Source organism: Schistocerca piceifrons, chromosome 3 (assembly GCF_021461385.2).
Source record: "Schistocerca piceifrons isolate TAMUIC-IGC-003096 chromosome 3, iqSchPice1.1, whole genome shotgun sequence".
In the NCBI taxonomy this organism is placed as follows: Eukaryota; Metazoa; Arthropoda; class Insecta; order Orthoptera; family Acrididae; genus Schistocerca; species Schistocerca piceifrons.
This window is the reverse complement of record NC_060140.1, coordinates 329692942-329714719: the sequence shown is the minus strand read 5'-3', so window position 1 is coordinate 329714719 and position 21778 is coordinate 329692942. Positions and strand designations below refer to the sequence as shown.

General features: G+C 45.0%; 1 non-coding gene across 1 annotated transcript; it reads right to left on the bottom strand.

Moving 5' to 3' along the window:
• Nucleotides 1-17480: 17480 nt before the first annotated feature.
• Nucleotides 17481-17555, bottom strand: Trnat-ugu. The gene has a single exon. It is a non-coding gene; the product is annotated as a tRNA-Thr (tRNA).
• Between the last annotated feature and the right edge of the window lie 4223 nt (nt 17556-21778).

The window sequence follows — 21778 nt, the reverse complement described above, 5'->3', positions numbered from 1 at the left end:
TGTAGTGCCGATTCTGAGCGGAGCTGTGTCTTAAATGTTTTCCTCGGCCACCCACAAAAAGAAAAAAAACCTGCGTGATTTAAAGACTGGTTGCCGCGGTTTTGACCACCACCGCAGACCTTCAAAAGAATGTGTGAATTGTGAGCAAGAGGGGTGTGACAAACTTCCCATTGTTAGGGTGGAGAAGAACTGTGGTGAATTTTGGTGCGAATGTGACATCATTAACCCACATTACAGCTCATATGAACTTCAGAGCTGTCGCCAATATTTTTATTTCCATGTGTCGGCACCTCGCCGCTTGAAGCGTCTCCGACCCCGAGAGTGACGTCACAGGACACACGCTTTAGCACCACTAAAAAGGACGGTTTTAGGCATCTTTGAGCCAAATTTAAAACTTATGCGTCGGAATGGGAGAGAATTACGGGATTTAGAAAAAGTTATCCTGCAATTTCGTTGCGTGGTGTAGTTTGGGATGAAAGTGAAAGACTCGTCTTCGTTTGACATACCAAGAAGCTTAATTTCTTTCCGCACAAAGTTGAGAGTGGTAGTTTTTGACGGACCTTCTCCCTGTTAACTTTGAACTGCGTTTGCTACGGGCAGCTGGAGGCGGTGTATTCAGCTGTTAGTGGTGAACCTGTGCAGTCCAATGGTCGGACCTCGCAGTCTTTCCTGAAAGTAGTTTTCTCTAACGACTTTGGAGCTACAAAGTCTCCGTCCCGGAAGCTAAAGCAGACCTGGCGACCCTTATTTGGAATGAATGATAAAGTAGTAGAGCAGACAGTTGATCCACGTCCGCAAATTAGCGATTCCGACTATATGTACGGAACAGGATCGTTTGAAACCCAACTCGCTCTGTTCATCCACGAGACCCAGAAAGCGGTCAATACAGGTGCTCAGCTAGATGCTGTGGCCATTGATTTCCGGAAGACGTTCTATAGGGTTCCGAACTGCCACCTAATGAACTAAATGCGACCGTACAGGGTACAAGACCAATTTTGTGATTGCGTTAAAGAGTTTCTAGCACACAGAATACATCGTGTCATTCTTAGAGGAGAGAAGTCTTCAGACATAAAAATAACTTCGGATATACCCTAAGAGAGTACTTTTCATCATATCTGAACCTGTAAATGGCCTAGTACATTACGTCAGATGTTTCATGAGATTTTTCATGGGTGATGCTGCTGTATATAGAAAATTGTTGCGAAATGCTGAAAGACTCTTGATGCAGGAAGTGGTAACTGAGACTGAACACAAACAAATGTAAATTATTGCGAATATATAGATAGGAAGACCCATTATTGTATGATTAAACGATTGCAGAAAAGCAACTGAAAGCAGTTACTTCCGTAAAACGTCTAAGAGCACGTATACGGAGTGATTTATAGTGGGACGACCACAGAAAATTAATGGTAGGATAAGGAAGATGCCAGACTGAGATCCATTGAAAAAATCCTCAGGAAATGTAGACCAGTAAAAAAGAAAATAGCTTATGTGAAATGAAATTTGCGTGTGGTTAAGGCCTTCCGTCGAGTACACTGGTCACTTGGTGCGAGTCTTTTTAGTCGATGCCAGTTCGGCACTTGCAAGTGGATAAAGATGAAATGATGATCTAGGCAGCATAACAGCCAGTCTGCAACGGAGAAAATATCCGACCCGCCGCGAATCTTAACCGAGTCCCTTGCATGGCATTCTGAAGCGCTGACCATTCGGCTACGGAGGCAGACAGCAGCTTACAAAACACTAGTTCGACCAATACTTGAATACTGCTCGTCAGTCTGGAACCCGTACCATGTGGGGTTGATGAGGAATTTGCGAAGATCCAAAGAAGCTACTCAGCCAAATCCTGTGTCAGATGCTGCAAGAGAGGCTTTCTACATCGCGGTTCGGTTTACTGTTAAAGTTCCAAGAGCATACGTATCTAGAAGAATCAATCAATAATTGCTCCCTCTTAAATATGGCCGGCCGGTGTGGCCGAGCGGTTCTAGGTGCTCAGTCGAGAATTGCGCGACCGCTACGGTCGCAGTTTCGAATCCTGCCTCGGGCATGGATGTGTGTGATGTCTTTAGATTAGTTAGGTTTACGTAGTTCTAAGTTCTAGGGGACTGATGACCTCCGATGTTAAGTCCCATAGTGCTCAGAGCCATTTGAACAATGTCTTAAGCATGTGTTGTGAAACGTCCACGAAGATATGAGCACAGAGATTCCAGCCCATCCAAGAACTTACCAGCAATCATTCTTCCGACGAGCCATTCGCGACTGGAACAGGAAAGGGGGAAGTGGTGCTGTTCATGAAGTACCCTCCGCCACTCACCGTAGGGTGGCCTCGGAATATAGATGTAGATGTAGCAGTGCGTCATGTAGTTTGCGGCGGACATATCCAAGAATGTGTGGACCCTAACTGCGGCAACGCGCGTTCGTGTTCGCGCAACACCATGGGGCATCGAGGCACAGGCAAAAGATGGGTTTGACTATGAAGAGACTAATCGAGAACAGATGATGGTGATTATAATTTTAAAGTGATAAGCCACAGGTCATCAGCACCCTTACATAATACACAGACGAGTTTGGATAAATCGATTAAAAGCACAATAAGCTCTAAAATCAATCATTAACATCACACGAATACAGCGAACTCAATTTAAGACAGAACACTAACCAATATAAGCTGGATCTGTTCCCATATATTAACGCCCAGCGTGACACATCAGATTTCGATGCTTCTGCCTTTCTATTGACTACACGGGGCGGTCAGGCAGAGCTATGTTGCTACGCAAATAGTGGTACTGTTTGTTACGATAGCTGCCAAGCAGGTAAACCAACAGGCTCATTTCCCACCGCTTTTTATCGTTACCGCTTTCTGTCGCATACATGACTGTTCCGTTGATCATATATGCCAGGTCTGCGTTTTTCATTTTTTTTTCTTGTAATTCCGAGGCCAATAACCCGCAATTGCGGTATAAGAGATTTTTGTGTTATAATCGTACTTATGCAGATTTTCGCCCTTCCAATTTCGCATAGACGGCACAAAAACGCTGAGCCTTTTTCACGAGAGACACTGGTTACCTTTAAATTAAATAATCTTGATTACTTTGTATTCCACAGCAGAACAACGTAAATGTTTAAAAAAAGCATCATAGTTTTTTTCAGATGCGTTTATTACGCCACGGCCGGTTTCATCCTAAATGAACATCACCACGTGACACTATAGGTTCACCAACAGTATTCGTAACTAATTCTCATAAAACATCAGAAATATGCCAATCTCATGACTGAACACATTTACTCCACTTTGTAAGAATGAGTTACGAAGGTTGTGCGTGAATTTACGGTGTCACCTGGAGATATCCATTCATAAAGAAACCGTTGTGGCCTAATAAACGCATATGAAATAGAGCTGCGTTAGTTTGTTTAGTATTTGAACTATACGTAGCTGGACAGGGCACTGGTTCAGGGATGTAATTATTGAACTTCAAGCGAAGTTATTATGCATTGATTGTACATGACTCGCTCAGATTGGATAATTAGTTTTCAGTAGCACCCATAGTTGTGGATGAGTCATATTCTTCGTTACATACATAATCTCTGACATATGAACACCAAAACACATTGGATGTTTTTATGAACGGCTTAGAAGGGCTTATGGGTCGCCGAGAATAACATTTCTACCACAGCATCGCTCAGAATCGACTCGGTAAGTCCTCAGGGGGTGTCGTAAATGGCGTCAGTGAAACAATTCGTTTCGTTCGGACGTAGATTCCCACATATTTTGCTGTCTAAAACGACGATTCGCAGTGCGGTGAACAAAATGACGACGTTATTCACAACCTTTGATACTGATGAAACCTCCCGGAAGATTCAGCCTTTCTGTAAGGAGACTGTGGTGCAGAAATACATTGGTCGTCATTTGACACCTTTGGAGTGCAGTGCGACCGCAATGTCTGCTGTGGTGTGCAGAGTGGAACCACAAGGAGCCGTTCGAAACCGTTTGACGCAATTAGACGTGATCCGAAGCACCAAAGGGTGCTTAAACTTTTTCAACCTCCCTGTTCTGCGTACTACTTTGCCGTGATGACAGGGTATAGGGGAAAATGGTCTGTGTAAGACAACCTAGTTTGTGAAGACCCTCAGTACCACACACCCAACTTTCTTGAGCGCTTTAGAAATGTAGCTGTACGGAAGCAACCTGTGACGGAGTCACAGGTGCCTGCAGGCAGGCTACGGTGCTGCTCTAACCTCGGCTCGCGAGCGTGTGGAATAGGTTGGGTGCTCCAGGGCTGCGTACTTGCACTAAGCTAAGACTCCGAATTGTCTCTGGACAGGTACATTTTTAAAGTGCTCAACAAAGGCGTACAGGTGAGACCGACGGCGTTGTCAAACTAGAAGATCTTGGAGGGATCCTTGACCATTTTGGTCTTTGTTACAACCATCATGATCACACCACAGAAGGGTGCGTAACAAGAACTGCTTGAGATCACGTTCAAATTTCTGGAACCCATAACAAAACCGCTTGATTTCGAAGTTGGGCGTCGCGGTTCTGACTTCCATCAAAAGAATAGGTGACGTGGGGATAAGAGCGGGTACGACGGCCATTTCCATTGTGTGACAAATCGAGGGTGGTGTCGGGCAGAATTGTGACGAAATTTGGTGTCAATGTGGCAACATTAACTCACCTTACACCTCACATGAACTTATCGGCTCTCGCCCTTTTTTCACATCTGTCGTCACCTAACATTCTGAAGCCTCGCCGAGCCTAAGTGGATGTCTCAGGGCTCTACGCTTTTGCACCATAACAGAGGAGGTTGTAGGCACCTTTGAGACAAACACCACTGGGAGAAATGTACGCTGTTTCTAAAATGTGACGATTTGATTGTCTCGCACGGCTCACAGCCTGAAGATGACACATCTACTTAAACAGTAGGTACGTAATCGGTAACGACATTCATTTTATTTATAAATATGAGTATGAAGTAACTCATCACGATTATCTGAAACGATGCTGCCGCGCGGGGTAGCGGAGCGGTCTAGGGCGTCCAGTCACACGCGGCTCTCCCCGTCGGAGGTTTGAGTCCTCCCTCGGGCATGGGTGTGTGTGTTGTCCTTAGCGTAAGTTAGTTTAATTTAGATTAAGTAGTGCGTAAGTTTAGGGACCGATGACCTCAACAGTTTGGTCCTATAGGATCTTACTACAAATTTTTAAGTTTGAAACGATGCTGTTTTGTTTTTTCAGCCCGTTACCATACCGCCGTGACTTTAAACAGTTCTTCACACGCATTGGACGGAGATTTTTAGTGAAACGAGACAGAGTGATCGAAAGTCACATGAAGAGTTGCCTCATTTGAGGATGTGCCCTGTGCGGCTGGTCCCGGCGGAGGTTCGAGTCCTCCCTCGGGCATGGGTGTGTGTGTTTGTCCTTAGGATAATTTAGGTTAAGTAGTGTGTAAGCTTAAGGACTGATGACCTTAGCAGTTAAGTCCCATAAGATTTCACACACATTTGAACATTTATTTATTTATTTTTGAGGATGTGCCTTGTGTGACACTTGAATTTTACGGCTAGGTGCAGCGTATGGAGCAACTGTAGACACGACATGGGTTAACAGACACACGGTGCAAGAGGCATGGGTCTTAAAAGTGTCTGCAAGTGTATCTTGATACAGATTGTTGCGGGACCTCGGCTGTTCAGTATAAAATGTCAAATCAAGAAACACTTTCAGCCATATAAATTTCCTGTTGTTATTTTATCTGAGCAACCAGTTTCAGCGCTACATTACGCCATCTTGCGTGTCGGCAAGTAATGATCGGAGGGATCGCTGTGTCAAAAATCTAGGGATACCAGCTACTGAATGCTGGCCCCAGTTTTTACTGGACCAGAAGTGGGATTCTTCCTACACATCGTTCAGGGAGCCTGAAGATGAAATGTTGCGCTGAAACTTGTCGCTCGGGTTAAAAAAAAAATAGAGATTTAGACGGCTGAATGTGTTTTGATTGGACATTTGGGTCTTAATTTGTCTGTCTAGAATGAATCTCCAGCATCGCAGAAAAAATGTTTGAACACGCGTGAACCGCCACACAGAGCAACAAGGGTGAAGACTTACAAACTGATGACAACTTCTTTAAAGCATTCCGAAGGACGGGATGGATGACTAGCGGACAGTCTGCTCAGCGGAGCCCTGGACGGGTGTCATACAGATGTTGCGCTGTGATGACATGGATGAGGTGGCGCGGTGGCTGCCTCGGCACGCCAACAGGTGTCCCGGGGAGTGCGCATGCGCTGCATCGCGGGCGTCGCGACGGCGTTGGCGGGTCACCAATGCTGGTGCTTGTTGTGTCTCCGTCACAGTTTATTATTAGGGCAGCGGGCGCGCGCACTGGGCGCCACACAAACACAGCCCGCTGCGCCGTCTGCCTGCTGTCTCACCTTGAAGTCGGCGCCGCAACGCTCTCCTGTGTAGCAGTCTCTCCTCCCAGGAGCCTCCAACTAAGGACTGACCGACACACCGCATCCTGCATCACAGACACACATTGTTAACCACCTGTATCTGCAAGTGTTCTTATTTCTTTTTTTTATAATTTTTAACATTTTTATGCCGCGACAGCAACTGATATTGTTTATATATATTCTTTAGTTCTCGTCTAACGAATATAGAGAAGAGTTAACTAAAATGTATCACTTTTGATATTTCATTTATTATATACCAGACAGTAAGTTACATAATTATTTAAAAAATACCATCCTCAACCGCATGATGTCGTTCTTTGTATCTGATTTAGGAACGGAAACTACGCGAAAAGTAAACACAGAATATTTAATTTTCTGAATAATTGCGAGTGGCGTAAATTATGAATCTGGTTTTCTAATTTGTACCAGTAAATGCATAAATTGTACCACCCTTATACAATGAGGCCACTAAAGTCATGGGATGGTAATATTCACGTAAGCAGATGGCGGTACTATCACGTACATAGGCAATAAAAGGACACCGCATTCGCGGGACTGTCACTTGCTCTCAGGTGATTACCGCCGGATAGTGGGAATTAACAGACTTTGAACGTAGAATGGTAGTTGGAGCTAGATGCATGGGACATTTCATTTCAGAAATCATTTGGGAATATTTCGAGATTCACTGTGTCAAGAGTGTGCCAAGAACACCACATTTCAAGCATTACCTCTCACCATGGACTATGCAGTGCCCGACGGCCTTCACTTAACAACAGAGAGCAGTGGCGTTTGGCTAGACAAGCAACACAGCGTGAAATAACCACACCAGTCAATGTTGAACGTAGGACGAACGTATCCGTTAGGACAGTGCGGCGGAGTCTGGCGCTAACGGGCCATGGTAGCAGACGACCGATCCGAGTGCCTTTGCTAAAAGCACAGCATCACCTGCAGCGCCTCCCCTGGGCTCATGAATATATCGGTGAGACCCTAGACAACTGGAAAACCACGGCCTGGTTAAATGTGTTCCCATTTCAGTTAACAGCTGATGGCAGCGTTCGAGTGTGACGTAGACAAAAAATGTGTGTGTGAATTCCTAAGGGACCAAACTGCTGATGTCATTGGTCCCTATACTTACACACTACTTAAACTAACTTAAAGCTAAGGACAACACTCACACCCATGCCCGAGGGAGGACTCGTACCTACGGCGGGAGGGGCCGCACGATTAGCGACAGGGCGGCTTTAATCGCGCGGTTACTCCACGCGGCGTGGCGCAGACATCATTAAGCCATGGACCCTAGTTGTCAACAAGGCACTGTGCAAGTCCCTAATGGCGTGGGCTGTGTTTACATGAAATGGAATGGGTCGTGTGGTCCAACTGAATCGACCATTGACTAGAAATGATTATGTTCGGCTACTTGGAGACCGTTTTCAGCCATTAATGGACTTCATGTTGTCAAACAAACATGTCAAGTCACCGGGCCACAGTTGTTTGCGACTGGTTTGAATAACGATCTGGACTATTCAAGCGAATGATTTGTCCACCCAGATCATGCTACATGAATGAAATCGAATATTTGTGGAACGTAATCCAAAGGTCAGTTCGTGTAAATAATCCGGCACCGCCAACACTTTCACAGTTATGGACGGCTACAGAGGCGGCATGGCTCATTTCGATCTTCCTCACACAACTCACTATACTGTTTTACAAATGAGTTTCTGTGATAGCTTCTCCACAGTCTCCAAAACACTTCCTTTTCACAGGTGGAGTTGTAGTTCAATTTTTCTTCTCCTGTGTTTCGGTTATCTTTTGCGTGGGCTGCTCGCCAACTCACAGGCTCCTTGGCTAGGCCTTGAAGAGGTTCTGCTTGGAGCTTTCGTCATTTCCCTTGGGTTTCAGGATATTTTTTGGATGGACTCCTTCACTTTTTGCTTGCTACGAGTTTTTCTGCATTGGAATTAAGGAAAAATTTGTGTTGAACGCAGTTTCTCTTATGTCCTACATGCTGAAACTGAATATCATTTCTTCAAATGTAACAAAAATGGTTCAAATGGCTCTGAGCGCTATGGGACTTAACTGCTGAAGTCATCAGTCCCCTAGAACTTAGAACTACTTAAACCTAAGTAACCTAAGGACCTCACACACATCCATGCCCGAGGCAGGATTCGAACCTGGCGACCATAGCTGTCACGCGGTTCCAGACTGTAGCGCCTAGAACCGCTCGGCCACACCAGCCGGCTCAAATGAAAGAATATGCTTAGTTTACAACATCGTTGGAAAACACTTTAATGAGGCTAAAAATTGTTCTATCGCCCTTTGCATTTTTGTTTTTATTTCCAGTATGCCTGTTATTTTTTTGCTTAGTTGCATTTTATATATATTATAATATACTTCATCCATAATTCACCGTTAGATATACTGATCCTGTTAAATGCAGTTCATCTGTGCTCCAGTTTTCATAACGCCTTTCTGTTCCCGTACTATAATTCAAAATAATTAGTTAATTAAGAACTCGGAATAAATACGAATCAGAAAATCACCACATCATTTCTAAACATTATGTCACTCTAATAATGCTAAACGCCTTCTTAAAGCTCACTATACGAGCAAGTTTCAGGAACTTGTAGCAGTAACTTATGGGCAACGTCGCCATTTACTTTCGTCAATTTGCTACAAATGTGAAACGAACTACAAAGAGTGCTGATTCATGACAGCCTGAACACTAATGTTAGTTTATGGTCTTTCACGCATAAATGAAACACTGTGTTACCACTTAATTTATAACAGTAATTCTCTTCGTTTCGTACATAAAATTACGTTGTCCCCAGACGCTTTGTTCCTCAACACAAACAGCTCCCAACTGCCAATAGGGCTCCAACAAGCCCGCAGTTGACACTGACCTCACTGAATGTCGGATAATACAAGTAGTACGTACACTGTAGCACTGGTACAAATTTGGAGCCAGTACAATATGAGCAACTTTCCCCTACCAGCGTGAAACTAAATTCACTGTCAAAATTTCAGAGATTGTTGAAGGACATTCTAACGTTTTCTGTTTTGGGATAAGGGACCAGGGTCTCCGATGGCTCATTACAAACTGTTAAGTTAATTATGATGTATCACGTTTGTTATCGAGCTACCTTAGTTTCCCTGGAAATAGCTTAATAAAAGTGAAAAAGCCGCAATAAGCACTCACCTTACCGTGCAATATAAAATGTAGATTAATGCAACAACGCTCAGATGCAAAAGTTCTGTGATGCAGGTGTTGTAATGGAAAAGCTCAACATTCCGTCTTTGTAACGCTTCCGCTACCCAATAACGTTTTACTTTTTTTTTGTAAGTGGCATGAGAACAGCTAATCTTTATGTTTTCGGGTTGCTGATAGCGAAAATTTTAATAAAAGCGCAAGATTAGCTCTCGTTTCGTAGTTATGGCAACTTTACGTTATTGCCTATGTAATATTATGAACGTATTTACTTTGGTGCTATCCCTCGGAGGAAGGTCACTGACGGCGCAAACGCTTTGCGTGGCGTTTGTAGTTTTTTGCTGGCCATTCCCTGATCAGTATCCAGCAGTAATCAGCTCACACTGATACACTGCACTTTCCCTGGTATCTCATTTTCATGTCCGAAATTTACTAGAGGAAGCGTGCTCCACGCTCGTCGGTTACAGTACCACAGTTGTCGAGAAAGAAGTCCAAGTGGGAATCTGGGAAACACAGTGTGAACTTAATGAGCTAGTGCGAGATTTGGAACTGCTGAAAGGTGAAGCTGAACTGTTGGCGTCAAGACTACAGCTGAAATTGTCTTTATGCGACGATAAATGTTGTGCTTTTGCCGAAGAAAAATGAAAGAGAGAGAAAAAGACACAGAGAGAGAGAAAGAGGGAGAGGGGGAGGTAGAGAGTGGGAGAGAGAGAGAGAGAGAGAGAGAGAGAGAGAGAGAGAGAGAGAGAGCGAGAGAGAGAGAGAGTTTAGTGTATTCCCTCTTATGTGCACGGCGGTCAGTGTTGTTCACTAAGCGCCTAACTACAGATAAATGTTGATCATCACTAATTTTTGACAACTCTCCAGTCCTCGGAGGAGAGACGAGAGCTCCAAAAAGATCTGTGAAGAAGTGTCGAACAGGCAGAGGAACAACTTGCCTTCAGTAATTTTTTTTTTAATACGCGATCGCTGATTATTAAGAAATATTCACATAACCTGTGGGGGCATGCTATTGCCAAATCAATATTGTACAGTAATTACCTGTCCTGATTTGTTAAAAAGTGTGTGGCATGACTCCGTGCTGCCATTATGTGTAAATTTAAGGATTTTGTTTATGTAGTCCAGTCTCAAGTAACTTAAACGGCGAGTATCATTACCGGATTCTACTTACTACCGAATCATCATCATATAGTTTTGTTAGGTTACTTACTATTTCGTCAATCGTAAAAGCCCAGACTGGCACTGTGTACTTTACCTAATCTGTGTAACTGCAGGAGAATTTGTGTATTGAGCACAGGACATAAAAATCGGTCGGATAAGTTTTGCATTCAGTAATGAATGATACCGTCAATCGGATCAGCACATTATTCGATGACTGTTCTTAAAAAAATTACCAAGCGTTTAGCGTAGAAGTTAATAACATCCTCCATGAGTAGGGGATTTGTTTAAATACCGATTGTCCACAGTGTTATGGCTATGCCAATCGTAATACACTCCTGGAAATTGAAATAAGAACACCGTGAATTTATTGTCCCAGGAAGGGGAAACTTTATTGACACATTCCTGGGGTCAGATACATCACATGATCACACTGACAGAACCACAGGCACATAGACACAGGCAACAGAGCATGCACAATGTCGGCACTAGTACAGTGTATATCCACCTTTCGCAGCAATGCAGGCTGCTATTCTCCCATGGAGACGATCGTAGAGATGCTGGATGTAGTCCTGTGGAACGGCTTGCCATGCCATTTCCACCTGGCGCCTCAGTTGGACCAGCGTTCGTGCTGGACGTGCAGACCGCGTGAGACGACGCTTCATCCAGTCCCAAACATGCTCAGTGGGGGACAGATCCGGAGATCCTGCTGGCAAGGGTAGTTGACTTACACCTTCTAGAGCACGTTGGGTGGCACGGGATACATGGACGTGCATTGTCCTGTTGGATCAGCACGTTCCCTTGCCGGTCTGGGAATGGTAGAACGATGGGTTCGATGACGGTTTGGATGTACCGTGCACTATTCAGTGTCCCCTCGACGATCACCAGTGGTGTACGGCCAGTGTAGGAGATCGCTCCCCACACCATGATGCCGGGTGTTGGCCCTGTGTGCCTCGGTCGTATGCAGTCCTGATTGTGGCGCTCACCTGCACGGCGCCAAACACACATACGACCATCATTGGCACCAAGGCAGAAGCGACTCTCATCGCTGAAGACGACACGTCTCCATTCGTCCCTCCATTCACGCCTGTCGCGACACCACTGGAGGCGGGCTGCACGATGTTGGGGCGTGAGCGGAAGACGGCCTAACGGTGTGCGGGACCGTAGCCCAGCTTCATGGAGACGGTTGCGAATGGTCCTCGCCGATACCCCAGGAGCAATAGTGTCCCTAATTTGCTGGGAAGTGGCGGTGCGGTCCCCTACGGCACTGCGTAGGATCCTACGGTCTTGGCGTGCATCCGTGCGTCGCTGCGGTCCGGTCCCAGGTCGACGGGCACGTGCACCTTCCGCCGACCACTGGCGACAACATCGATGTACTGTGGAGACCTCACGCCCCACGTGTTGAGCAATTCGGCGGTACGTCCACCCGGCCTCCCGCATGCCCACTATACGCCCTCGCTCAAAGTCCGTCAACTGCACATACGGTTTACGTCCACGCTGTCGCGGCATGCTACCAGTGTTAAAGACTGCGATGGAGCTCCGTATGCCACGGCAAACTGGCTGACACTGACGGCGGCGGTGCACAAATGCTGCGCAGCTAGCGCCATTCGACGGCCAACACCGCGGTTCCTGGTGTGTCCGCTGTGCCGTGCGTGTGATCATTGCTTGTACAGCCCTCTCGCAGTGTCCGGAGCAAGTATGGTGGGTCTGACACACCGGTGTCAATGTGTTCTTTTTTCCATTTCCAGGAGTGTATTTTGTGGTTCCTGACTGGATGAGGATTGGTCGCCGGTTTCCTCTCACTACAACACAAAGTACACAGTGGGTAAAATACACTTTACTACAGGAACCAAATGAGTACTTAACCACAATGATCTCCAATCTGAAGTTCTGTAGTTAAAAGCAGTCAAGTAACATCTACTAATTCTTGAACCTTGTTCCTCTCCGTAACACAACTACAACAACTAACGTACCCTCACAGCTACCTAACTTGCGCGGCGATGACTATCACTGTGGAAGAATAGAGCACAGTGCGACTTATTGAGGTGCAATGCGAACTGAGTCCGGATGCGACGTACTGAATATTGATTAAGAGACTGAGCCAGCGCAATCGGAGGCTGCGGCCTATATGCCAGGGGGCGTTATAGGCGCGTAGCCTAAGGGCATGTTTTGGTTTTTTCTTGTCATAGGTGCGCCTAGTTCAGCGCCTGCTATACAATGTTTCCTAATGGCGACCGGTACGCTGGCGTATGCCAGCACACACCGTATTTTGTTTCTCCTTCATTTCTGTAAAATCTCAATACTATGCTGGGATGTAATTCTCAGCCATGTTTGCAAAGGAGTTTCTTGTGCGGGTAACCCACACTATCTGGTCCAAAGTATCCTGGCACCAATTAGTGCACAGCAGTATTCACCCTTCACCCTTAAGACACCTTGAACTCTGCTGGAGGCAGTATCAATGTGTCTCAATATCTGTGGAGGAGTGGCAGCCCTTCCTTTCCCAAGAGCAGGAACCAGAGAAGGTACTAATGTTGGATTCTGGGGTCTGGAGCGAAGTCAACATTCTGACCTGTCCCTAAAGGTGTTCCCTTGGTTTTGGTCGGGGATCTGGGCACAAGAGTCCATTTGAGAAATGCTATTGTCCACAAGCCATTCCCTTAGAGATCCTTCTTATGACCGGGTAAAAATAAATAAATATCGCGTGCCTTCATAGCCTGGTGCAAGTATTTCAACTAGACTCCACTTGGGTGACGTGCGTGTTCTTAAAACTAACAGCACCAAGTTTTCCCCGAACGGTTACCCAACCAAGTTCTAGCCGGTCCCAACGTTTCTTAACTTCTGTGATTGCGCGGGAATCGTTGTTACTAACATGGCAAGGTTGCTGACAGTATGACCTGGTGCAACGTCATGATGATACAATGATTCGTCGTCTCCTGACTGTACCTGTACTGTATGGAATACACAATGATGTAAAGTGTGTTCCTCTGCTTCCGCATTTAGCATTTTCTTGAGCGCAGAGGATGACAGACTAAACGGCGAAATACTAAATGTCTTTTTCCAAAGCTGTTTCACCGAGGAAGACCGCACTGTAGTTCCTTCTCTAGATTGTCGCACAGTTGACAAAATGGTAGATATCGAAATAGATGGCAGAAGGATAGAAAAACAATTAAAATCGCTCAAAAGAGGAAAGGCCGCTGGACCTGATGGGATACCAGTTCGATTTTACACAGAGTACGCGAAGGAACTTGCCCCCCTTCTTGCAGCGGTGTACCGTAGGTCTCTAGAAGAGCGTAGCCTTCCAAAAGATTGGAAAAGGGCACAGGTCATCCCCGTTTTCAACAAGGGACGTCGAAGAGATGTGCAGCACTATAGACCTATATCTCTAACGTCGATCAGTTGTAGAATTTTGGAACACGTATTATGGTCGAGTATAATAACTTTTCTAGAGACTAGAAATCTACTCTGTAGGAATCAGAATGGGTTTCGAGAAAAAAACGATCGTGTGAAACCCAGCTCGCGTTATTCGTACACAAGACACAGAGAGCCCTAGACACGAGTTCCCAGGTAGATGCCGTGTTTCTTGACTTCCGCAATGCTTTTGATACAGTTCCCCACAGTCGTTTAATGAACAAAGTAAGAGCATATGGACTATCAGACCAATTGTGTGATTGGATTGAAGAGTTCCTAGATAACAGAACGCAGCATGCCATTCTCAATGGAGAGAAGTCTTCCGAAGTAAGAGTGATTTCAAATGTCGTGCAGGGGAGCGTCGTAGCACCGTTTCTATTCACAACATATATAAATGACCTTGTGGATAACATCGAAAGTTCACTGAGGCCTTTTGCGGATGATGCTGTAGTATATCGAGAGGTTGTGACAATGGAAAATTGTTCTGAAATGCAGGATGATCTGCAACGAACTGACGCATGGCGCGGGGAATGGCAATTGAATCTCAATGTAGACAAGTGTAATGTACTGCGAATACATAGAAAGAAAGATCCTTTATCGTTTAGCTACAACGCAGGTCAGCAAGTGGAAGCAGTTAATTCCATAAATTATCTGGGAGCAGGCATTAGGAGTGATTTAAAATGGAATGAACATACAAAATTAATCGTCGGTAAAGGAGATGCCAGAGTGAGATTCATTGGAAGAATCCAAAGGAAATGCAGTCCGAAAACAAAGGAAGTAGGTTACAGTACACTTGTTGGCCCACTTCTTGAATTCTGCTCAGCAGTGTGGGATCCGTACCAGATAGGGTTGATAGAAGAGAGAGAGGAAAGATCCAACGGAGAGCAGCACACTTCGTTACAGTATCATTTAGTAATCGCGAAAGCGTTACGGAGATGATAGATAAACTCCAGTGGAAGACTTTGCAAGAGAGACGCTCAGTAGCTCGGTTACGGGCTTTTGTTGAAGTTTCGAGAACATACCTCCACCGAGGAGTCAAGCAGTATATTGCTCCCTCCTACATATATCTCGCGAAGAGACCATGAGGATAACATCAGAGATATTAGAGTCCACACATAGGCATACCGACAATCTTTCTTTCCAAGAACAATACGAGACTGGAATTGAAGGGAGAACCGATAGAGGTATTCAAGATATCCTCCGCCACACACCGTCAGGTGGCTTGCGGAGTATGGATGTAGATGTAGAGTAGATGAAGAGGACTAAGCCCTAACTACGAGAAATGCCCCAATACCGCTGACGCTGACGTACATTGGTGGTACTTCATAGGGTGAACGTTAATAAAACCGACACTCTGCGGGGATAGTTTCCTCACTTGGTACGGAGGAATAAATCTCCTATGAACATGTGTCCGTAAATGCATCGTTGTAAGGTTAAACGGCATTGACGAATGGAAGTTCACCTGAACACGTCTCGTGTGTTCCTTGCGTGCCTGAGGCTGTGTGATTGACGCAGCGTGCTTTAAGCAACAGAGTGTTCCGGTATTGGCGTCGGGAAGAAGCCGAGATGGTGTTTGTGTACAGCCAAGCAGATGGAAACGTTCGAGAGTCAGGACGGTTATCTCAAAACGAGTACCGTCACAGACAGCAATTACATCACACAACATGTCAAGCCCTTTTTGGACGTTTATGTGATCATGGGCCCTTTCAGTCAGACCAACGTGCTGGAAGGCGGCGGACTGTGCGTACCCTAGATATGGAGGACCGCGTTCTACAGAATACTGAAATGAATTCTAGAACAAGCTCGAGGCAAGTGGGTGGCCAATATGTTGTAAGCCAAATTACGATTATGTGATCACAAAAAACGCCCAAAAATGGCTTTAAATGTTGTGCGATGTGGTTGGTGTGTGTGAGGGTACTTGTTTTGGTATAACCGTGGTGACTCTCTACTGTTTCCGTCTACTTCGAAACACCATCTCGGCTTGTTTCGGACATGAATACGGGACCATTCTGCTGCTTACAACACGCTGCATCGACATGCAGCACGCAACACACAAGGAACTCACGATACGTGTTTCATTCATCAGTGCCATCTGCAACGATGCATTTCCGGACACATATTCATACGAGCTTTTTTCCTCCATACCCAGTGAGGAATCCGGCCCTGCAGTTTGTCGGTTTTATTAACGTCCACCCCGTACAGTTCTGCACCATCTACAGCGTTCAAAGATATCAGTGTCCTCTTTTAAGGGCGTAACTAATTTCTTTCCTGGTGAGACTATTTTGGTCATTAGTAGATCCGAATTAAGTCTCTTCAGGCGGGGGTGGCTGTGCTGTTAGGAGGGGAGGGGAGCTGTGTGGCACCGCTCGTAACCCCCGCCGTTGAGTGGCCGGCGCGGCGACTGGAGCTGACGCAATCTGTCATAACGAACATCCGGCTGCTCATACTCGCCGCCCACCGGCAGTTACCGCCGCTGATCGCCGATCCTGATACTCAGATACAATTACCACGCGGGGCTGAGTCGTTCTGACTCTAATTTACGGCCTGGTCCGACTGCTCGCCCCCACAGACACAGCGGCCAGCGCCAACGCGCGTAGAGAAAGAGAGAGAGAGAGAGAGAGAGAGAGAGAGAGAGAGAGAGAGAGGATATCTGGGAGCCAGTGTCGAGCCGTTGCTGGAATTGTGAGGCCGCACTCTCAATCCACTGCCCCAGGTCAGCCGACAAGGCCCAACAGACGTTTCTCTATACAGTTTGGCAGTCGTCATATGGCAGCGGGTTCCATCCTGGGGGTACTTACCCCCTGAGGGATCAAATTAAATTTTCTGAGATTAAAAACAGAAATTTTCTACTTTGTTTCGGTTACGAAATTAAACTATTTCCAAAATATCATTAATATTGTCATTATTTTTTCAAACTGTAAAACTAATTACATAATTTACCAATCATCATCTTTTTCTAAAATACTACCATTAACACGTAACACAGTGTGGTGGAGGTTACAGTTTTGTGAAACGGATGTGCGAGCATTTTCTTTCTCAAATCACAGATCCTTTCTACTTTTTACCATGCACATAACACAGTAAGATAGAGACGTATACTTATGCTTAAATGCCAACGGCAGTGTTAACACCGTTTCCTGCCAGATCAAGGGAGTTAAGCGACATCAGTCCTAGTTAGCACATGGATAGGTGACGAAATTAGAATTATGTATTAATACCTTCAGCCGCTGACGGTCGTTGATATATATCAACGGGGACAGGTGAAAATGTGTGCCCTAACCGGGACTCGAACCCAGGGTCTCCTGCTTACATGGCAGACGCTCTAACCATCTGAGCCACCGAGGGCACAGTGGACAGTGCGACTGTAGGCACGCCTCCAACGGGACCCACATTCTCACCTTATATGTCCCTACCTATCACACTCATTACTCGTGGAAGACATTCTTACCAAGTGCCCTAAGAGTTCGGGTAATATGAGTGCATCCTCACAGAAGAAGAAGGTCATGGCCGGTATTGCCAGAACTGTATACTTATATGGATAGGTGAGCGTCAGGGTCTGCCGAGTGCTGTTGGCAAGCGGAATGCACTCAGTTCTTGTGAGGCGAAATGAGGAGCTACTTGACTGAGAAGTAGCGCTTCTGGTCACGAACACCCCATACCCTTACGTGTCTACGCGCAGTGACGCATATCGGTGAGGATGACTCGGTGGTCGGTCGGTACCATTGGGCCTTTCTGTTCGGACGGAGTTTATTTTAGTTTACTTATGCTTAAATATTTCATGAAAATTCCTTTCCCGAGTTCTAGGTATTTCTTAGAATGTACTAGAATTTGCAGCATTACTTACTCTGTAACAAGTAAACTAACTAATTGACAACAGAATAATAACTATGTAATACCTTCTACAATGCATTAGGGCCTACGCAATATCATTATTATTATTATTATTATTATTATGAGGAGCTTTCAATAAGTAAAGCAACAGTTTTTTCTGAAAGCGGTTCGGTTTTATTCAGGATATCTATACACCATATCATTCCCCACTCTTTTGGTTACAAAACCGTATTTCTCAACATCATCTACGTTTATTGCGACGGCCTTACGCGATATTACTGGGAGAGCCTGTATGCCTGCATGGTATCACCTTACTGGTTGACGTCGAAGCCAACGTCTTGCTGCATTGATAATCGTATAGCTTCCCGCGGAGTGCATCCTTCATTGGCCAAACAGATGGACGTCGCATGCTGCGCGATCCAGGCTGGACAGTGGATCATGAAGGAAAGTTCAGTGACCTTTTGTGAGCTTCTCTCGGGTGCGTAGACTTGTGTGAGGCCTTGAGTTATCATGGAGGAGGAGGAGTTCGTTTGCATAATAATGACTGCGCGTCCCATCATTGCAGGACGCGCAATTCTGTGCGGCTGGTCGGCACGCGGGAAAGCGGACAGGTTTTGGGCGACATCGCTGCCGTGTTGACAGTCGCCTCGGCCGACCACTCAGCTTTTGTTCACTGCCACGTGTCCGTAGATATTCTGCAGACGCCTTTGAATATCTGTGGTGCTCTGTTTTTCCGCCAAAAGAAACCTAATGACAGCTTTCTGCTTGAAACGCACCTCCGTTGCAGACGCCATCTTGAAGGCTATCTACACCGCCGCCACCTGGCGGAACCTCTTGAAACTATACGTGTTTAAGCGGGAATATTCCAAGATGTCTGACAACAAAATCTGTAGTTTTTCAACTGAAGATGGCAGAGAAAAAAAATGTGTTTCATTGTTTACTGAACACCCCTCGTTTTAGTGGCAGTTGTCATATACAAAGCAGTGGCAGCCTGAAGTCTTCCAGTTTCAGCCAGTTCAGAATTAAGGATTCCAGCAAATAAAGTCATTTACAAACTAAGAATAGTGCACACGTTTTAACTTGGTTGATTTTAAATGGGGTGTAGAGGGTAGGCAAAGCAAGTGTCGCTAGGGAGAGGCGCAGTAGTTGTGGTAGTTTTATCGAAGGTCCGATGCAGACACCCTGCCCCGCTGCTGATTGAAGCATGCTCCCATGGACAGTCCTATCGTCACGTGTGTTGAAACCTTTAGCGCAGTTAGCCGCTCTCGGTTGCAGTCCTCCGCTATTCCTGCCATGCCCTATTGAAAGACTCGTACGCATCTTCTTCAGCACCAGAATCCACTGCCTCGGGCATGGATGTGTGTGATGTCCTTAGGTTAGTTAGGTTTAAATAGTTCTAAGTTCTAGGGGACTTATGACCTAAGATGTTGAGTCCCATAGTGCTCAGGGGCCATTTGAAGCAACCAGAATCCACGTACAGTTTGACTTCGGACCGTCCTACTTCCCATTTAAATTATTTGGCTGTTTTGTAGCCTCTGTTGCCTCCTTCCACAGCGCTCGAGTATTAAAAAACCATGTGACGTCACGCCTCTGCTCGGAAGCACGCGGGAGCAGAATTTTACTTCAGGCAGCAATGAGCCAGGGTGTACATTGCAACTTCGAAAAAGGTAAAACCCACCACGAAGATGTCGTACGAGATGTGGAAGAAACGTTCCGTTTCAGCAAGAAGTTCACCCGACCACGGCATAATAAACCGCAATAATTCATTAGAATTGAAGAAAAAACAGTTTTCAAAAAAGCTCTCAATTGCCCCGATTACGTACATATATAGAAATTAGAATAGGATATCTGGAACAGTTTAAGTTGATAATGCAGTCATCCACAGATCTGCGAAAAAGCACAAAAAATAAAGTCGTGTTCGGAAACTTTCTTTACAGAAAAATCTTCATGCTTAAAATGTTTGAGAGGAAAAACAAATACAAAGGTAGTAACTTACCATTAATGGTAAAAATGTCAGCATATATGTGGGGAAATAGCATCTTATGTGAATATTATATGAACATGAATTACGTGCAGCTATACTGTCTTACACCGAAGAAAAAAGAATTAAACACAGAAAGTCAGTAGAGACGCAAGTTGAACACAGACTGGATGCACAAGTAATAAGAATATCATTCAACAACTTACGCTTGTGTACCAGGCAACTTCATTAAAAATTTTTGGTTGAAACAGCATAACAAAAATGAGACTGGCTCTACACGTGTAACAATAAACGAATCAAACAAATACATAGTAAGTAGTAAAAGATAAAATCTGAAGTTCAAAACTCTGACAGTATTCAGAGGGAAGAATATCATGGGCAATAAAATCGTGGTCAAAATGTAAACATAAAATGTTTTCATTACACCATGTAACTTATCCGATAGGGAAATAAAGTGTTTGCTGTCCAGTAGGACTAATTTGACGATTAGTCATTCATACCCATAACATAACTGAACATTGAAAGCAGTTACGCATGCCAAAGCAAAAGTTGATAGAAACGCCGGTAGACGGTGCGGAAGTGTATACAGTTAAGCAGATCGACATATAAAAAGAATGAAAGATAATATAGTTAAAATAGGCGTCGGCAGAACAATGTAATAATTAACAATTCTTGACAGAGAAATCTAACTATACAAAAAGTAAAACATGTGAAAAAAAGAATTTTTATCATTTAAGAAATTACGAGGGCGTGCTAAAATGTAGTGGTCCCCGATTTCTTTATGAGAAAACTCTCAACGCTTTTAAAATGAAACAAACGCTATTAACATTCTAAACCTTTATTCTTCATTTCAACATGTTTATTTCGTAGCATGGTCATCCTGGCGACGAACACACTTCTCCCAACGGGAGATCAGTTTGTTGATACTGTCACTGTAAAATTTTTGACTTTGTTGACGGAGCCGCTACCTCACTTCTACTCCCGCCGCTTCTTCACTATCAAAGCGAGGTCCTCAAAGGTCTCCTTCAGGTTTTGGGAACAGATGATCGATGACAGAGAACTCAAGGAGTCGGCCTGTTGCAGATGTAATTGTCGTGCTGAAGGAGAGTGTACTCTTTGAATTTGAAACATGCTTACAGCATGCTGTTTCCTTTGCACCGACACAGTTACATTACAGATGGCCATGTTACACGCTACAACTTGAAGCCCTTTAGCAGCAGAGAACTGTAGATGTGTAGACGTGAGGAATATAGATTACCAAAGTTTGTTTCCTTTAAAAATCTTTAAGAGTTTCAGCAATATTCGGAGACATTATTTTTCAGCACTTCATTTTACTTAAGATCACTTTCACCTCCCCTGAAACTGTAGGGCATTGTTGCAGAATATTTGTGTAATCCTCTTACGAAACATCAATCGCGAATAGCGTCATGTAGCTTATCTTCCAACGTTCTCCAGCCGAGCTGTCGCGCTATCGCTGACAGTCTCGACGTCGAAGCGGCATCAAATTCTAAACTTCCTTCTAACATGGAACCCCTTGAGTGGGAGGTCGCAAAAGGCCAATGATGTTTACGGCATTCGATGCCCTACATATCGTCTGCCACGCAACCACAGTATTAGCTGCTAATGGCAATGAGGCCGGGGCTGGAGATATTTAATGAGGCTATGGAGCATAATTGAAATGCTTAGTCGAGGAGTAACTCTCAACAGGGTCGTGGTGCTAGTTGTGTTGTCACAAAGCAGAGCAATGGCTACGATAA